The sequence below is a fragment of the Phascolarctos cinereus genome, unplaced genomic scaffold, assembly GCF_003287225.1.
Source record: "Phascolarctos cinereus isolate Bilbo 61053 unplaced genomic scaffold, phaCin_HiC Scaffold_726;HRSCAF=1367, whole genome shotgun sequence".
NCBI classification, from domain to species: domain Eukaryota; kingdom Metazoa; phylum Chordata; class Mammalia; order Diprotodontia; family Phascolarctidae; genus Phascolarctos; species Phascolarctos cinereus.
The window spans coordinates 150,482,143-150,496,856 of record NW_027556098.1 but is presented as its reverse complement, the minus strand read 5'-3'; the positions used below and the strand labels follow the sequence as shown (position 1 = coordinate 150,496,856).

The 14,714-nt window shown below is 32.4% G+C and overlaps 1 protein-coding gene across 1 annotated transcript in view; it reads left to right on the top strand.

The window, feature by feature from the left end:
• DPP10 (dipeptidyl peptidase like 10) overlaps nt 1–14,714 on the top strand; it is a 956,967-nt gene that overhangs the window by 399,321 nt on the left and 542,932 nt on the right. The window lies entirely within an intron of this gene.

The following is a 14,714-nucleotide window of genomic DNA, read 5'->3' as shown; positions in this document are numbered from 1 at the left end:
TGTGTGTGTGTGTGATGGTAGCCATCTCTAGGGCAGGGGGAGGGGTGAAGGAAAAAATAAATTTATGTGATAATTTTGTTTATTTGAAAAAATTGCAAATTGTGCATATTACATTTGTAGTTTTATGTGCAATCATCTTTTTATTGTACTAGGTTATGGAAATGCTTGTTTTATTCCATAAATTTAAAAAAAATAAAAAGAGAAAGATAGTGGAGATGATTGAGGATGTATCTGACAAAGATGATGTCAGGAATGGGAACAAGAGAGTAAGAAATGGAGCTGGCCTCAGCAAGGAAAAGGGCCATCTCTTTGTCAAAGAGCAGGAGTGAGGTAGAAGGAGTGGGTGATTATGTCAAACCGTTTTGAGATGAAGAGACTGGAGAAGAGAGAGCTGTCATCGACTCATCTGAATTGTTGCAGCAAAGTAGGAGGTCCATTTCTCAGCAAAGTGTTTAGGGAAAGTCTGTGAGGCATGAGAAGGGAATAGACAGTTTGAAATAACTTTTGTGAAGAGTGACAAGGGGGATTAGGGAAAAAAAAATAGGACTGCCTTGCTGCAGTGAGGTTCCAGTTGAAATTACGTTTTTCTTATGTACCCATTCAGCAACATTGTGAGACTTCTTCCAGGTAGTCATGAGTAGGCACAGAGAATGTGTATAGTGGAAGTCACATAGAGCTGAAGCATGGCAGGACATGAGTGATGAGGTTAAAAAAAAACAATCAAAAAACCCTCTGATTGACTGGACATCAAAGATGGAAAGATTCCTAATAGAAGTTAGTAAAGGGATTGTCTAGAAATTACCATGAGGAGCAAGGAGTATGTATTCCTATTGCATCTCAAGGATCAGGTCATTGAGGGATAAGATAGAAAGTATAGCCAGTGTTAAATAATACAGTTGTAGAGAGAGTAACATGGGAATATAGTCAGGTTTCAGTGAATGCTAACAGATAGAAAGGCGGAAAGACATGAAGATGGAAAATAAGTTGTTTTTTTTGTTTTGTTTTGTTTTGAGACAATCAGGGTTAAGGGACTTGCCCAGGGGTCACACGGCTAGTAAGTGTCAAATGTCTGAGGCCAAATTTAACTCAGGTCCTCCTGACTCCAAGGCGAGAGCTCTATCCGTTGCACCACCCAGCTGCCCCCAAAGTTTTTCACTAAGGCACAGTAGATTGGATTTGGAGCTTAGAAATCCTAAATGTAATACTTATTTCAGAATCTTAGTAGTTTTATTACCCTGAGAAAAATCACTTTAACTCTTTCAGTCTGTTTTTTCAACTGTATAATGGGAATAACAGCACCTACCTTAAAGGGTTGTTGTGATGATTAAATGAGAAAACACATGAAGCATTTTGCAAAATGTATTACAAAATGCAATATTAAAGATGCTATTAATAATATTGCATTGAACTCTGAGGAAAATAATTTTTGGGATACCTTAAAAGCTGAAATTTAGCACTATTTAGATTGTGAAATTAATTACAAATTTGTGAACACTGCAATAATAACTTGACTTTTTCATGTATAATTTTCTTCTCCTTTTGGTCTTTTTATCACGCTTCATTTCTCAGCTTTGGATTAAGTGATGATATTAAAGAATTTTGTGATTATATTAAAGAAATTATTAATGATATCAAAGAAAACTACATATAATCTATTTTAAAAATAAAAGCATATGAAAAACTTTAGAAAAAATGTTTATCAACTCATGCATTTTTTCCTCTACTTATGTGGAAGGAAAATGTGTTTTCTGAATTATTGTCATGTGTCATTTATGGAAAACAAAAACAAAACAAAGTCAAAAACTCTTCATCTCATATATGACAGGTGGACTCACTTATTTTAATGACATAATCACTAAATATCCCAACCAGATGGGATCCTGGATCTCATCTAATTGAACACCTTCAACTTTGCATAAGGAGAAAGAAACATAGCTAGGCAGTCTTTATATGTTTACAAAAATGTACACAACACAACTGTGCATGTACATACATATGTATGTATGTATTTATGGGTATATATGTCTGTGTGTATATATACATACATACATACAGCTAGGTGGTGCAGTAGAGTCCTGAGTTCAAATCTGGTCTCAGATGCTGACTAGTTGTGTGACCCTGGGCAATCGATTTAACCCTACTTGCCTCAGTTTCCTCATCAGTAAAATGAGCTGGAAAAAGATATGACAAGTTACTCCAGTATCTTTGCCAAGAAACTCCTACCTGGTAGTCACAAAAAGTTTGGCATAAATGAAAAATGACTGAAAAACAAACACACACATATGCATATACACACATACATATATAATGTGTATCAATGCCTATATTCATATATTTTTGTATATATTTAGAAAGAGATGGAGAGAAAGAGAGAGAGGGAGAATAAAGTTTAAGAAACCTGATTGTGGTGTCCCACATCAGTAGTCCCCCATCTTTTCAAAAAAGGGAGCCTTCTCATATATCTTCTTTGGAGTTGAGTTTGGTCCTGTTTCCAGAGCATTCAGTTTCAGTTGTTTTGCATTGCTATTCTTTCCATTTGCAGTTTTGTAGGCATTGTACATTATCTTTTCCTGGTTTTCAGGATTTCTTTTTGCATTGAGTCATGTCTTCCATGATGTATCATACCTTCTAGCCCAGCAATATTCCATTATGGTTATCAATTCATATTTGACTTACCCTTCCCTAGTTGAAAGGAATCTACCTGGTTTCTAGTTCCTTTGATTCTGGAAAAAAAGTGCTGCTACAAATATTTTGTTTGCATATGATAACTTTAATTTCATTATATTCCTTCTTGTGGTATTTGCCTAGCAGTGAGATCACTGGTTCAAAATGATTTGACATTCCAGTCCTTTTCTGTAATTATTTGATTTTTTTTTCAAATTGCTATCCAGAATAGTTGGGACAATTCACAGTTCTACCAAAAGTTTATTAGTGTGTTTTTCACATCGATAATTCCCTATACACTATTTACCAATTTTCTTGGTATGAGGTGAAACAGAGTTACTATGATAACATTCATGAATGTATGTTTTCTTCCTTTTTTCCTTTTGGTGTAGTAATTTCCTCGAGAGATGAAACTGTCTTCTTCTTCTATTATAACTCCCTTAAATCCCAGGAACATGGTTCTGTACTTCAAGTTAAAATATTTCCCAGAGAAGATACTATAAATAGGAGCTACTATTCTCAAAGCTTCATTACTGGAGCAGATAAGAAGTTACTGTTTGTGATCATGTTTAGGAATGAGATGAGAGATTCCTTGATATACTCAAATGGAATGGAAGGGAGGAATTATTGTGGCAAAAGTAGTTTAATCAGTTTCATTACTTTATATATGATGAAATAAAATCTGTTGTCCTAAAGACTGGTATGTTTGTGAGTCAGAATAATTCTTTTCCTAATGTTAGAAATTGCTATTTTGATATTTATAGCAAAGTCAAAGGAGAACACTTAAATGTCAGTTACTAGTTCCTTCCCAGGTACTATATTTCTTTGCTGGCTATTTATTTCTTCCAGGGATGGCTGAAAAAATAATTCCTTTTTGGCTCTGATTGGCATTATAGTTCATGAAAAAGTTTCATTTAGCTCTGTGGGCAGCATATCTCCCCACGGGGAGAGAGGCTATCATTCTACTAAATAAATGACATAAATTATTTACCCCTGGGAAACAAATCTAGATGAAAAATTCACTTGCAAATTAGAGAACCCTTCACTTAGATTCTAATTTCCCAAGTACCTTCATACTGTCCTTATGGTCAGACGGTGGCTCTTTGGAGAGACAAGTTTTCACTATTAATTCAAATAAATATTATTTATATTGTTTAATTTTATATCACACAAATTACATATACCCATTCTCCCATATCAATATCCAAGATAACTCTCTCTTATTATACACACACACACACATACACACATATATGGCTATACATATATTACATTAGTTATATGTAATATATAGTTTTATATGTATGTGTGTGTGTGTGTGTGTGTGTGTATATATATATATATATATATATATATATATATATATATATATATATGTATGTATGTATGTATAATACCTGCTCTAAAGATTTAATTGCAAAGATTTTTGTTTTGTTGTGTTTTTCTCTCTGATGGAGAACACTTTTCACCCCTCTCCCTTTGGGCAGGAGGGGAAGTGGATGGAATTGATTCTCCCTCATCGTATCTGTCTCTATTCAGTGATGGCCAATTTAGATTGTGACCTATTCTTGAAGTTTCTACTCGCTTGCCCCCTTATGCTTCCAGAGTGAAGTAATCCAGGGCGAGGGTGCAAATTAATCCATATGATGGAAGATGAGATTAGTTCCTGAGCATTTTAATATAGGGCAATAATCTTCATTTCACACGACCTTTTTTTTCCCTGCAAACTTAGCAACTCAGGAAAATAAAGATCAGAAATGAAATCCACAAATATTCTCTAGGCCAGGAAGGTTGTTGATTGCCATTCCAGAACATGATGTCACATTTAGTTGAATTTCATCTAGGAAATTATCCCCAGAGCCTCTTGTGCCCATCATGCTCTATAAGCAAAAATGATCATCTCAAGACACAAACATCTTTTCTTTTTCAAAATTATCACTTAATTATTAAAAATAACAATTAAGTAAAACTTAAAATAGCAGAGAAACACTTTGTAACAAACCAACCATGAGAAAATAAAATTTAAAGGAGAAACAAAGACAAGGATAAAGTCACCTTTCTTTTGCAGGTTTCTTCAAGTGTCCATAATTCAGTTACTCCCACATTCATTATTTTAATGGACTTACTGCCAATCAGGAGAAGAAAAATCCAGGTCCTGAGAGGCTTTAGAGATAGCTTCCTTGAAAGAATTCTCCATCTCTTCCTGCTGCTTATGCTTTCACTTCTGCCCCAATTACTGTTTATTTTCCCTAATACTCCCTCTACTGTCTACTCCAAAGAGATATAATTTCCTTTATTGCAGATAATTCTTCTCTCTTATTCTAATCATATAAAAATATTTTTTTCTTCCCAAGATATAATGAAATATACTTCCAAGAGTCTTTATTTACTTAGGCATGTTTACAAAGCAGCCAGTCCAAGCCTTGCTATGCTATTATATAATATTACATAATAAAGATTTTTTAAAAAAAGGAAAAAGGGGGGAAAGGGCAGCAAAACTAGTAGATATATATGTTTAAAAGTCTGAAGTTATATGCAGTATATATAACAATGATATCTACCTCTGCAAAGTGGAGGCAATTTTTTTATATCTTTTTTTTGTCAATTTGATAATTATACTTTTAAAGAATTAAGTTTGTATTTTCTGTTTCATTTTAATTTCCATGTACGTTGTTTAAATCATTGTGCATATTGTTTTCCCGATCCTGATTATATAACTTTGCATCAATGCAAATAGTTTTTTCTTGAGTTTCTGTAATCATCATATTTATCATAGTCATGTAATACCACAAATGTTTAGTATTCCAAATAGCAGAACATTTCTTCCAGATATTTGCTATTACAAAAAACAATGACACTGTGAATATTTTGATGAATTTGGAAACTTCATTTTTGTTAAATAATTCCTTGATGTGTATACTTACAAATGGAATCTCTGAGTGACTTTAGTCACTTTATTTGTATAATTCCAAACTGCTTTCCAGAATACTTGCTGTTTATACATTAATTAACTATCTGTTAATGTGTACCTGTATAAAACTATTCCTGTCTTTTGCCACCAATGTCTATATTCTGGATATCAGGTGAAATCCTAGGGTTGTTTTAATTTTCAATTCACCTAGGGTTTTTTTTTTTGGTATTTGTTTTCTATCGTTGTTAAGGGAATGGATTTTGCTCTTATGTATTTGTCATTTTCATGCATTTATATGTGTATATAATATGTATTTATCAGACAAATTGAATACTGAGTTTTTTCCCTAGTAAGCCAATTTTTTTCTTATTCTAGTTGTATTAATTTTCTTACTTTGATGCTATTTATTTATTATATGTTTTGAAATTATTTATAAATGTTGTCTGGTTAATAACTTATTCCCTTCTCACAGTTTAAAAAAGTATATAATCACTTTTTTTTTTACTATTTTAAAAATGAAGTGGTATTTAATATTCAGGTTACATATCAATTTTTAATTTCTTATTACATGCACTATAATAATATTTGAGACTAAATATAATTTTGCTAGACTATTTCCAACTCTTCAGAATTTATTATCAACTAGTGAGTTCTTTTCTTAAGTAATTTATCTTTATTTGTTTATTGAAAATCATCATTTCTATGACACTTTTCCCCACTTATTCTCCCTGGTCTAGTTTGTTTCATTGTTTTGGTTTTTTTCTATCTTTCAGTAACAAATGATTAGGATAATTGATACCTTATTATAAAATGTTAAGTCAGGAAGTAGTATCCTCCTCTCATTCCTACATTTAAAAATATTTCCCTTGAATCTTTAAATCATTTGTTCCTGCAAATAAATTTTGTAGCTAATAATAAATCTGGAAATTAACTTTAGATGTATTCTCCATTTTTATTTTCTGGCATGACCCTTTTATAAGCACTGAACACTCCACTAGTTGCTTCCCTTGTTATTGATATCTTAAAGGAACATTTTCTAATTTCATCTATAGAGATTTTGTGTGGGCACAAGATATTCTATGATTCTAAAAATTATTTTAATTGGGACTTTTTCCCTATTTATTGCCTCCTGGATTTTACTACTGCTATATAGAAATGCTGCTGATTATTGTTTTATTTTGTAGACTTCTTAATTAATAAAATATTCATCTTAAGTAGGTTTTGTTGCTGTTGTTGATTTTCTAGGATTTTACATTTTATTTGTTTTTTTTTTCTTCTACGTCTCTATCTCTCTACCAGTCTAAGAAGGTAGGTGCTGCAGTGGGTAGAAATGCTAGCTCTGTAGTCATGGTGACTCATCTTCTTTAGTTCAAACCTGGACTCAGACACTTACTAGCTTTGTGACCCTGGACAAGTCACATAACCCGGCTTACTTTTGTTCTTTAGCGTAAAATAAACTAGAGAACAAAATGGCAAACCATTACAGTATCTTTGCCAAGAAAACACCCAAAATGGAGTCATGAAGAATCAGACACAACTGAAAAAGAACTGAGCAATAACATCTATCTATCTATTGCTTAGATTTCTAGAATTGTCAAATAAATAACAATAAGGAAAGTAGACACCTTTCCTTACTCTTTTCTTTATTGAAGAGTCTTCCATTATTTTCTCATTGAATACAATGCTAGTATTTTTTTTTAATTTTAAATCATTTTTAACATGATAAAAAGGAAGTCCTTATGCCCATAGGTTGAAGAATTTTCATTACAAATGACTGGTGTATTTTAGAGGCACTATCTTCATTTACTGATATAATCATTCAGTTGAGAGTTTGTCTTTTTTTTTTTTAGCACAATCAATCATGTTATCTATTTTCCCAATACTGAAGCATCACTGGTATAAATGTAGTTAAATCATGGTGAATGAATTTTGTTTTTTGAAAGCACTGTACTTTTTAGGTAGTTTTTGATTTAAAATTGTTTCTACCAACACTCATTACTAGCATTTATATGTAGTTATCTTTGGTTGCTTCATCATTCCATGGCTTAATTACTAGGGCTTTATTTTTCTCATAAAAGTAGTTTGTCATAGTGCTTCCCCCTTCAGTTTTGGTTATATTTTGTATAATGTAGTTATTATTCTCTTAAATTTTGTTAGAATTGTGTAAAGGCTATCTGGACTGTGTCTTTGGTTTTACAATTTAATTAATTTATTAAATTTAAATTAATTTTATTAATTTATTAAATTAATTTTAATTAGTGCATTCATTTATTAATTATGTTTTCTTTAACTTCTCTATTTTGGTAGTTTTAATTTGAGTATTTTACATTTTAGATATATCTTCATTTTTTAAAATTTTAAATTGTATTATCATATAACTATATATAGTTAGGTTTGACTTTTTTAATTTTTCTTTTGTGATTTCAACTTTTCATTTTACAAATCTGATTTTTCTTACTTTTTGTTTAGGTTGGTTAAATTAATCAATTTTTATTATTTTTATTGAAGGAAATAGTATTTAAATGAGTTCTATAATATTTTTCGTTTCTATTTTATGTATGTCTAATTATCAACTTTCTTCTGTGCTTATATTCCGTTTTTATTTGTTGAATTTCTATTTTTGATTGCAAATTTAATAAATTTTGGGGGTTTTTTGTTAATATATGTTTTGAGGATATATTTTTTCCTTGAGAATTATTTTAGTTGCATCCCCAAAATTTTGTTATGTTTCCTCATTTATTATCATTATGTTTCACATCCTTACTAATTAATGAAAATACTTGTTCTTTGACATTTTGTTTAGGATTTTATTGCTCAATTTTCTTTTATTTCTGTATCGTTTGTGTATGTGCTTCCTGAATTAACAACTATTTTATTGTGTTGTAATAAATAAAACAGGTTTCAATAGTTTTTGAATTTCTACCTTTATCATCAATTTTCTGTGCCCTAATTCATAATTTATTTTTAAAAGAACCATATCATGCTAACAAATCTTACAAATCTTACATCTTTTAACTCCATATTTAACAATTCAATGTAGGGTTTTTATAATGATCACATAAGAAAATATATGTAAAAAGACAAATCCCTTTGCATTTTTGAACGTATTATTACATTTCCTTCTCCTCTCTTCTTTTCATCCTCCTCTTTCTTTTTCCTCTTCTTCCTCCTTCTCCTCCTTCTCTTTCTACTATTTTTCTTTCTCCTCTTCCTGCACTTCCTTTTTCCTCTTTCCTTTTTCTCCTCTTTCTCCTCCTCTTCCTCTTGCTTTTTTTCTTCTCCTCCTTCTCTTACACCTCCTGTTCTTCCTTCTCCTCCTTTTCTTTCTTTTACTGAACTACCACCTCCTCCTCCTCATTTTCTTCCTTCTCCTGCTTCTCCTCCACCTCCTCCTCTTCTTCTTCCTCTTCCTCCTTTAATTCTTTTTAAATATGCCAGAATTTCTTGTATCCAATCCATAAATACTTGGCTTCCTATGAGGTTTTTTTTTATTATTATTATATCATGCATCAGGTTTACTTCCTTTTGTATTGTCATATTGATAAATGGAACTTTGTCATCTATTTTATGGTTTCACTTATTTTTTCTGACAATCTATTAATCATTTCAATTGGTTTATTTGCCTCTGCCCTAGATTTGTACTGGGTTTTCTTCCTTGGGAAATTATGGATTTTTATACTTTTTTTCCTGTATATTCCTTTGTGGCTCACTTTCTGACTCCTCCCTCTTTTAAAATATATGCACCCTCATGATAAACTGTTACATTTCCCCTGACTCCTTTCACATTGGGGAACATACTATTCACTGACATAGCCCCTCCCCTAAGGAGTTTCTAGAGGGACAATATAGACTTCAACTGCATTTCAGTTCCTTTTCCTTCAGACTCCATGAAGCCACTCATATTGTCTCCCTGACCCAGTTCCTCTCATGACTATTTCATTCCTTCTCTGGTTGAATTGAATCAATTCTGTTATGTTTAATGATGGTGTCCCAAACAATTTCTTTTACTTTTGGGATCCCAAACCTAAAATCACTCCAGTCCAAAAAAAAACAAAAACAAAAACCAAGAACTAGAAATTGGATATGTGAGTTGAGGGAGAATGGAGAGTACAAAATAATTACAGAATTACAAATCTGTGATGCTTGAGGAGTGAGTGACATCAACAGAAATTGGGGATTTTGCCACAAGGGAGGGATTGAAGGATAAAATAAATTCAGTTTTAGATATGGTGAGTTAAAATGTCTCTGAGACATCTGGTTTAAATGTCCAATAGAAAATTGGTGATCTGTGACTGAATCTCGGACAAAGGCCCAGTGATAAATATTCAGTACTAGGAGTCATTTGCATAGAGTTGATTGTTAAGCCCATGAGAGATCATGATGTTGCCAAGATAGTACATACAGAAGAACAGAAAATGACCTAGGACAAAACTTTGGGAGAGTTAGAGGCTTGATGTGAATCATAGATCAGCAAGGGATACTTAGAAAAAGTTGCCAGATAGGTAGGAATGGAGAGCCAACAAAACCCAGGAAAGAGAGAATATCCAGGAAGAGGCTGGTCACTGGTATCAACTTTAGCAGAAAGGTTGAGAGGAATTGGAAAGCAGAAGGCAGCATGCTTCCCAATGATATGGTCATGTGGCAATATCTGCTGCTTCTTACTAGATGAGGGTAGGAAGGGCCTGATGTGTGATATCAAAGCATCTGCATCAGCAGGAAATCCAGTAATAGGCTGAGGCAGGGGTTGAAATAACCTAGGGGCTGGTGTTAGGAGGATGCTGAGTGACATTTTTTTAAACATTATCTATGTCCTATTATATATTTTTTAACTTTGTTCAGTATTTCTTTTTTAAATTTTTTATTAATTTATTTTCAATTTATCAATAATCACTTCCGTATGCTTTTGAGTTTAAAATTTTTGTCCTTCTTCCTCCCCACTACCCTCCCCAATGAACTTTGTTATAATATTTGTGCCCTGGGTATTACATGATATACATATAATTTTAATAGGATCATAGTTTTAGAATAAATGGGAGGTGAGATATCATCTGCCATATAATGGTTTTCAAGTTTCCAGGGGATCTTATCCTATGATAAAGCTTGAGAGTTCATTAGCTTGAATTAAGGAATCTCTAACTTCTAAATTTCACTAACATCTACATAAATTTGACATTTCTCCAATTATTATGAGAAAGGATCCATCAGCTTCATAAGACTTTCAGTGGGGTCCATGCATGTAAAAAGTAAGAATGCCTAATAGAGTCAAATCTCCTCATTTTAAAGATGAGAGAACTGAGGTCCAATCAGTATCATTTGCTTATAAATAATTTACTTTTACTCATTAACTATAAGGTTTCCAAGCCAGATATGCATGTATCTGACTCTGTGCCTTTTTGACATTGCCAGATCTCCTAGCACCTGGTATCAGCAAGTAGAACTCTCAGGACTAAAGAAGTTTAATTAATAATTCCCTCAAGTCACCAATAATTCTCTAGCAATGAAATATATCTAGCAAAATGATATATCTTTATTGTAGATATGATGAATAACTTAATACATGGTACCTTTAACTTATATTCCATATAATCTAAAGAAGGAAAGAAAATGATGGCCTAAGTACTCTACCTCTAAACACATTAAATGACAAATAATCAGCTGCATTCTATCTCTACCAAAGGCAAAATAAAAATAATAACTTTATAAAAATAATTGTCTTAAAATTTGCCAATAGGAGAGCACAATATTATAAGAGAAAGTTGTGGCATTTTCTTTCCAAAATATATTAAGTGTAAAAATGACAATGTTCTATTGGAATGAAGGAGTATGGGAAGTGAGGAAATTTACTAGAGAAATGGTTTCCAATAATTAAATATTTACTTCAGGTATGCTATAATTCCCTATGAGGATCTCATGTTTCTGCTCTCTTCCATCCAAGATTGACCTGATATTTGCAATTAGTTGAGACTTTAAAAAAATCCATTTGGGAACTTCATTCATCAAAATACTTAATTTTTTTAAAAAAACCTTTGGGTAGTGATGTATGCAACAAAGACATTTCTTCTCTGTAATAATCATGCTAGAAAAATGGAGATAGATTATTGCATACAAAACCTCCACCATTATAATAGTATAATTTTAATTAAGGCTGTTAATTAGGGCCACTAAAATGACTATTTTCATTTTATTGATGTGTCAAAGATAATACTGTTCATTTTATCAGAATACTTGTAACTCAGTGAATATGACTGATTTGACACAATTGATAGACGACATTTCTATCTTAAATGTCATTGGACTTCACATGTCTAAAATATGAGATTTGGTATATCATATAGCATTATACAAAAGTGTATATTCTTCACCCTTAATAATGTGAAGAATCAATAACTCTGGCTTAAGTCCTGTGGATCATGGTTTATAGTATTTCACTCTAAAGTTTACTTGTCATTTCCCAAAATATTTTAAAATGTAATTGAAAATGTTTCTCCCCATTTAATAAAGAGTAGATTAGTTTGCCTTAGGTAGTGAGGATGAAGGAAGGAAATATTAAGTGTACAGGATAAGAGGGAACAATGATCTACTTCTAATATTTCCTGGGATATATCTATATTTATATATTGACATATTTTTTTTTCTTCTGACACATATTTTTTTCCTTAGAGTATATACACATAAGAAACAATATGCACCCAATCTCTGTGAAGCCTGATATTTCTCTCTCTAACCCTCTTTCCACCTGCCTCCTGTCTCTCTATCTCTGTCTCCTTTCTATCTCTCCCACTCCCTTTCCCTCATTGCCTCATCTCTCTCTCTCTCTCTCTTCTCTCTCTCTCTCTCTCTCTCTCTCTCTCTCTCTCTCTCTCACTCTCGCTCTTGCTCTCACTCTCTCTTTCTGTCTCTCTCCCTCCCTATTTTCATGGGGATGGCCTCAGACTAAAGCATAATGGAACAGGAAGAAGTAATTTATGGAATGAAAAATGATTATTATGCCTTTGTTATGTTAAAACAATTAAGTAATGGTGGTGTGATCCTTTAACAAAAACAATTTTTTAGTAAAAACATTTCACACTTAATTCAGGATGTGGGAGTATTACATGCTACCTTCCTATGAGATTTGCGTGGACAACTATGAAGACTATGGGATTGTGATTTTGGCTTTTTTTTATTTAATGAGTAAAGTAAGACTGTTTTCTGGCAGAGAATCCTTTATGTCCTGGGAACTTAAAGAGACACAGACAACTCCTGAATGGTTTGCATTATAATAATAATAATAGTTTTAGTTTCTTCCCCTCTGTCTTTTGTTTGATTTTCCCTTTTCCTTAAGAAATGATAAAGAGAAATAAATGAGTGTGATTGTACTAGAGATAGATGTAGAAAATATCTTCTATTGTCATATTTGATGCAGGAAGAGAGATGAGTTTCATTTGCCTTACAGAATATGGAATAAATGCTAGTATTACCCTGATTCTTCTTCAGTAGGGGATTCATTTGAAAGGGGCTTGCCAATCAAAGGTCTTTGGTAGAAAATATGTGTCAGTTATAGAAATAGATACTTTCAAGAAGACAACATCAGCAGACTTTACGAAAGCCTAACTGAAAAGCAGGTCACTTTTAAAAGATAGATGAAGCTATAGTTAAATTGATCATCCTAGGAGTTGATTCTATATTGAGGTTTCTGCCAAAAAGCTTTTGGGAAGTAGATTTTTTTCTAAGAAAGTTATTTTTTTTCATACATGACTTTAATAAAAGCAGCATCCACAAAATAGTAGATGAAGAAATTACTATAGGCATTACTGCAAGCTCAACTCCAATATTTGTAGAATTTGACAAGTAGGAATTGAATAAGAACATTTTTGTATAGAATAGTGAGAGTGGAATTCTAAATAAATTCAACTGTAGCATAAATTTCCCTCTTCATTTATCAAGCACTAATCTGCATATGATTTTCTATCAATGTTTAAGAGGCTGGTTAAATAGGCTGTCACAGTCCTTTTAGACTTTACAATGCAAATTAATAATAATGATGCTGGCAAAAATATTAAAGGCATATATCCCATACCTAAATCACTTCACCCTGCCCATCTCTATACACTAATTATAAATTAGTAAATATTTTATAAATAAAATTATAGGTAAGGACATGATATTAAAACCTCTGGGGTGGATCCATCTCTCAAAATTAATTAGAGCTTTCTGACAAAGTTGTTGTTTGCAAAATACCTTAAGTTGCACTCACTTTCAGCAAGATAAGGAAATAATTTTTAAGCTCTAATGGTTACAAAATTATAAAAACTTTTACTATATCATATCTAGAAATTATTGTATAAATTCCATATTCCAAAGGAAGAGGAAATACTGCCATATGACATAATGATAGAGAGCATCTCAGGCCCAAATGAGGTTATCAGAAAATTGTAGACCAATCAGATAATTGTGGACCACAAAGAATGAAGATGGCAGGCTAGAACATGGCATGATGAAGAAGTATGTCTTCTTTCTCCTGGATAACAGTACCCTGGAGTCAAACCCCTGATGTCCTTCCCTAGTATTAAGCCTATTATTCCATTTAACTTATTTTATTATAATTATTAAAGCTTTCATTACTATCTTATACAAAAGATTATTAATAGATTTGTTGAGAATGGATTCAAAATAACAGAGTGAAAGCTGCTTTTTGCTGAGTTCTCCCAACATATCTTGTCCAAAACAAACTAAAAAGCCAATCCAACCAAAACAGATTGAACATCTGGCAAGAAAAACATCCCAGGGTACTCATGTATCAATCCATGGAGCATGATCGGGTGCCATCTGGTAGATCAGTAGCCCATTATCCTGTTTCAGGTAAGAGGTTCAGGGTGAGGAGAGGATGAGGGGACCTTCCTGGTTTAAGACCATAGTGTAGACCAGGGGAGCAGTGACCAGACTTCACTACCTATTATACTACTTTAAAGGCACCAAAAACCTATAAGATCCAAGACCAGGTTTTGAAAGCAGAAGGACATAATGGATGGAAACTCAAATACATCTTATCCCTCAGAGTTAAGAAGAGCCCAACTCTAACATAAAGTCAAAAGTCAAGAAGTAGGTTGGAAATATGAGCTAATATCAACCAAAAAAACTTGAAAATTAAAAGCTAGTA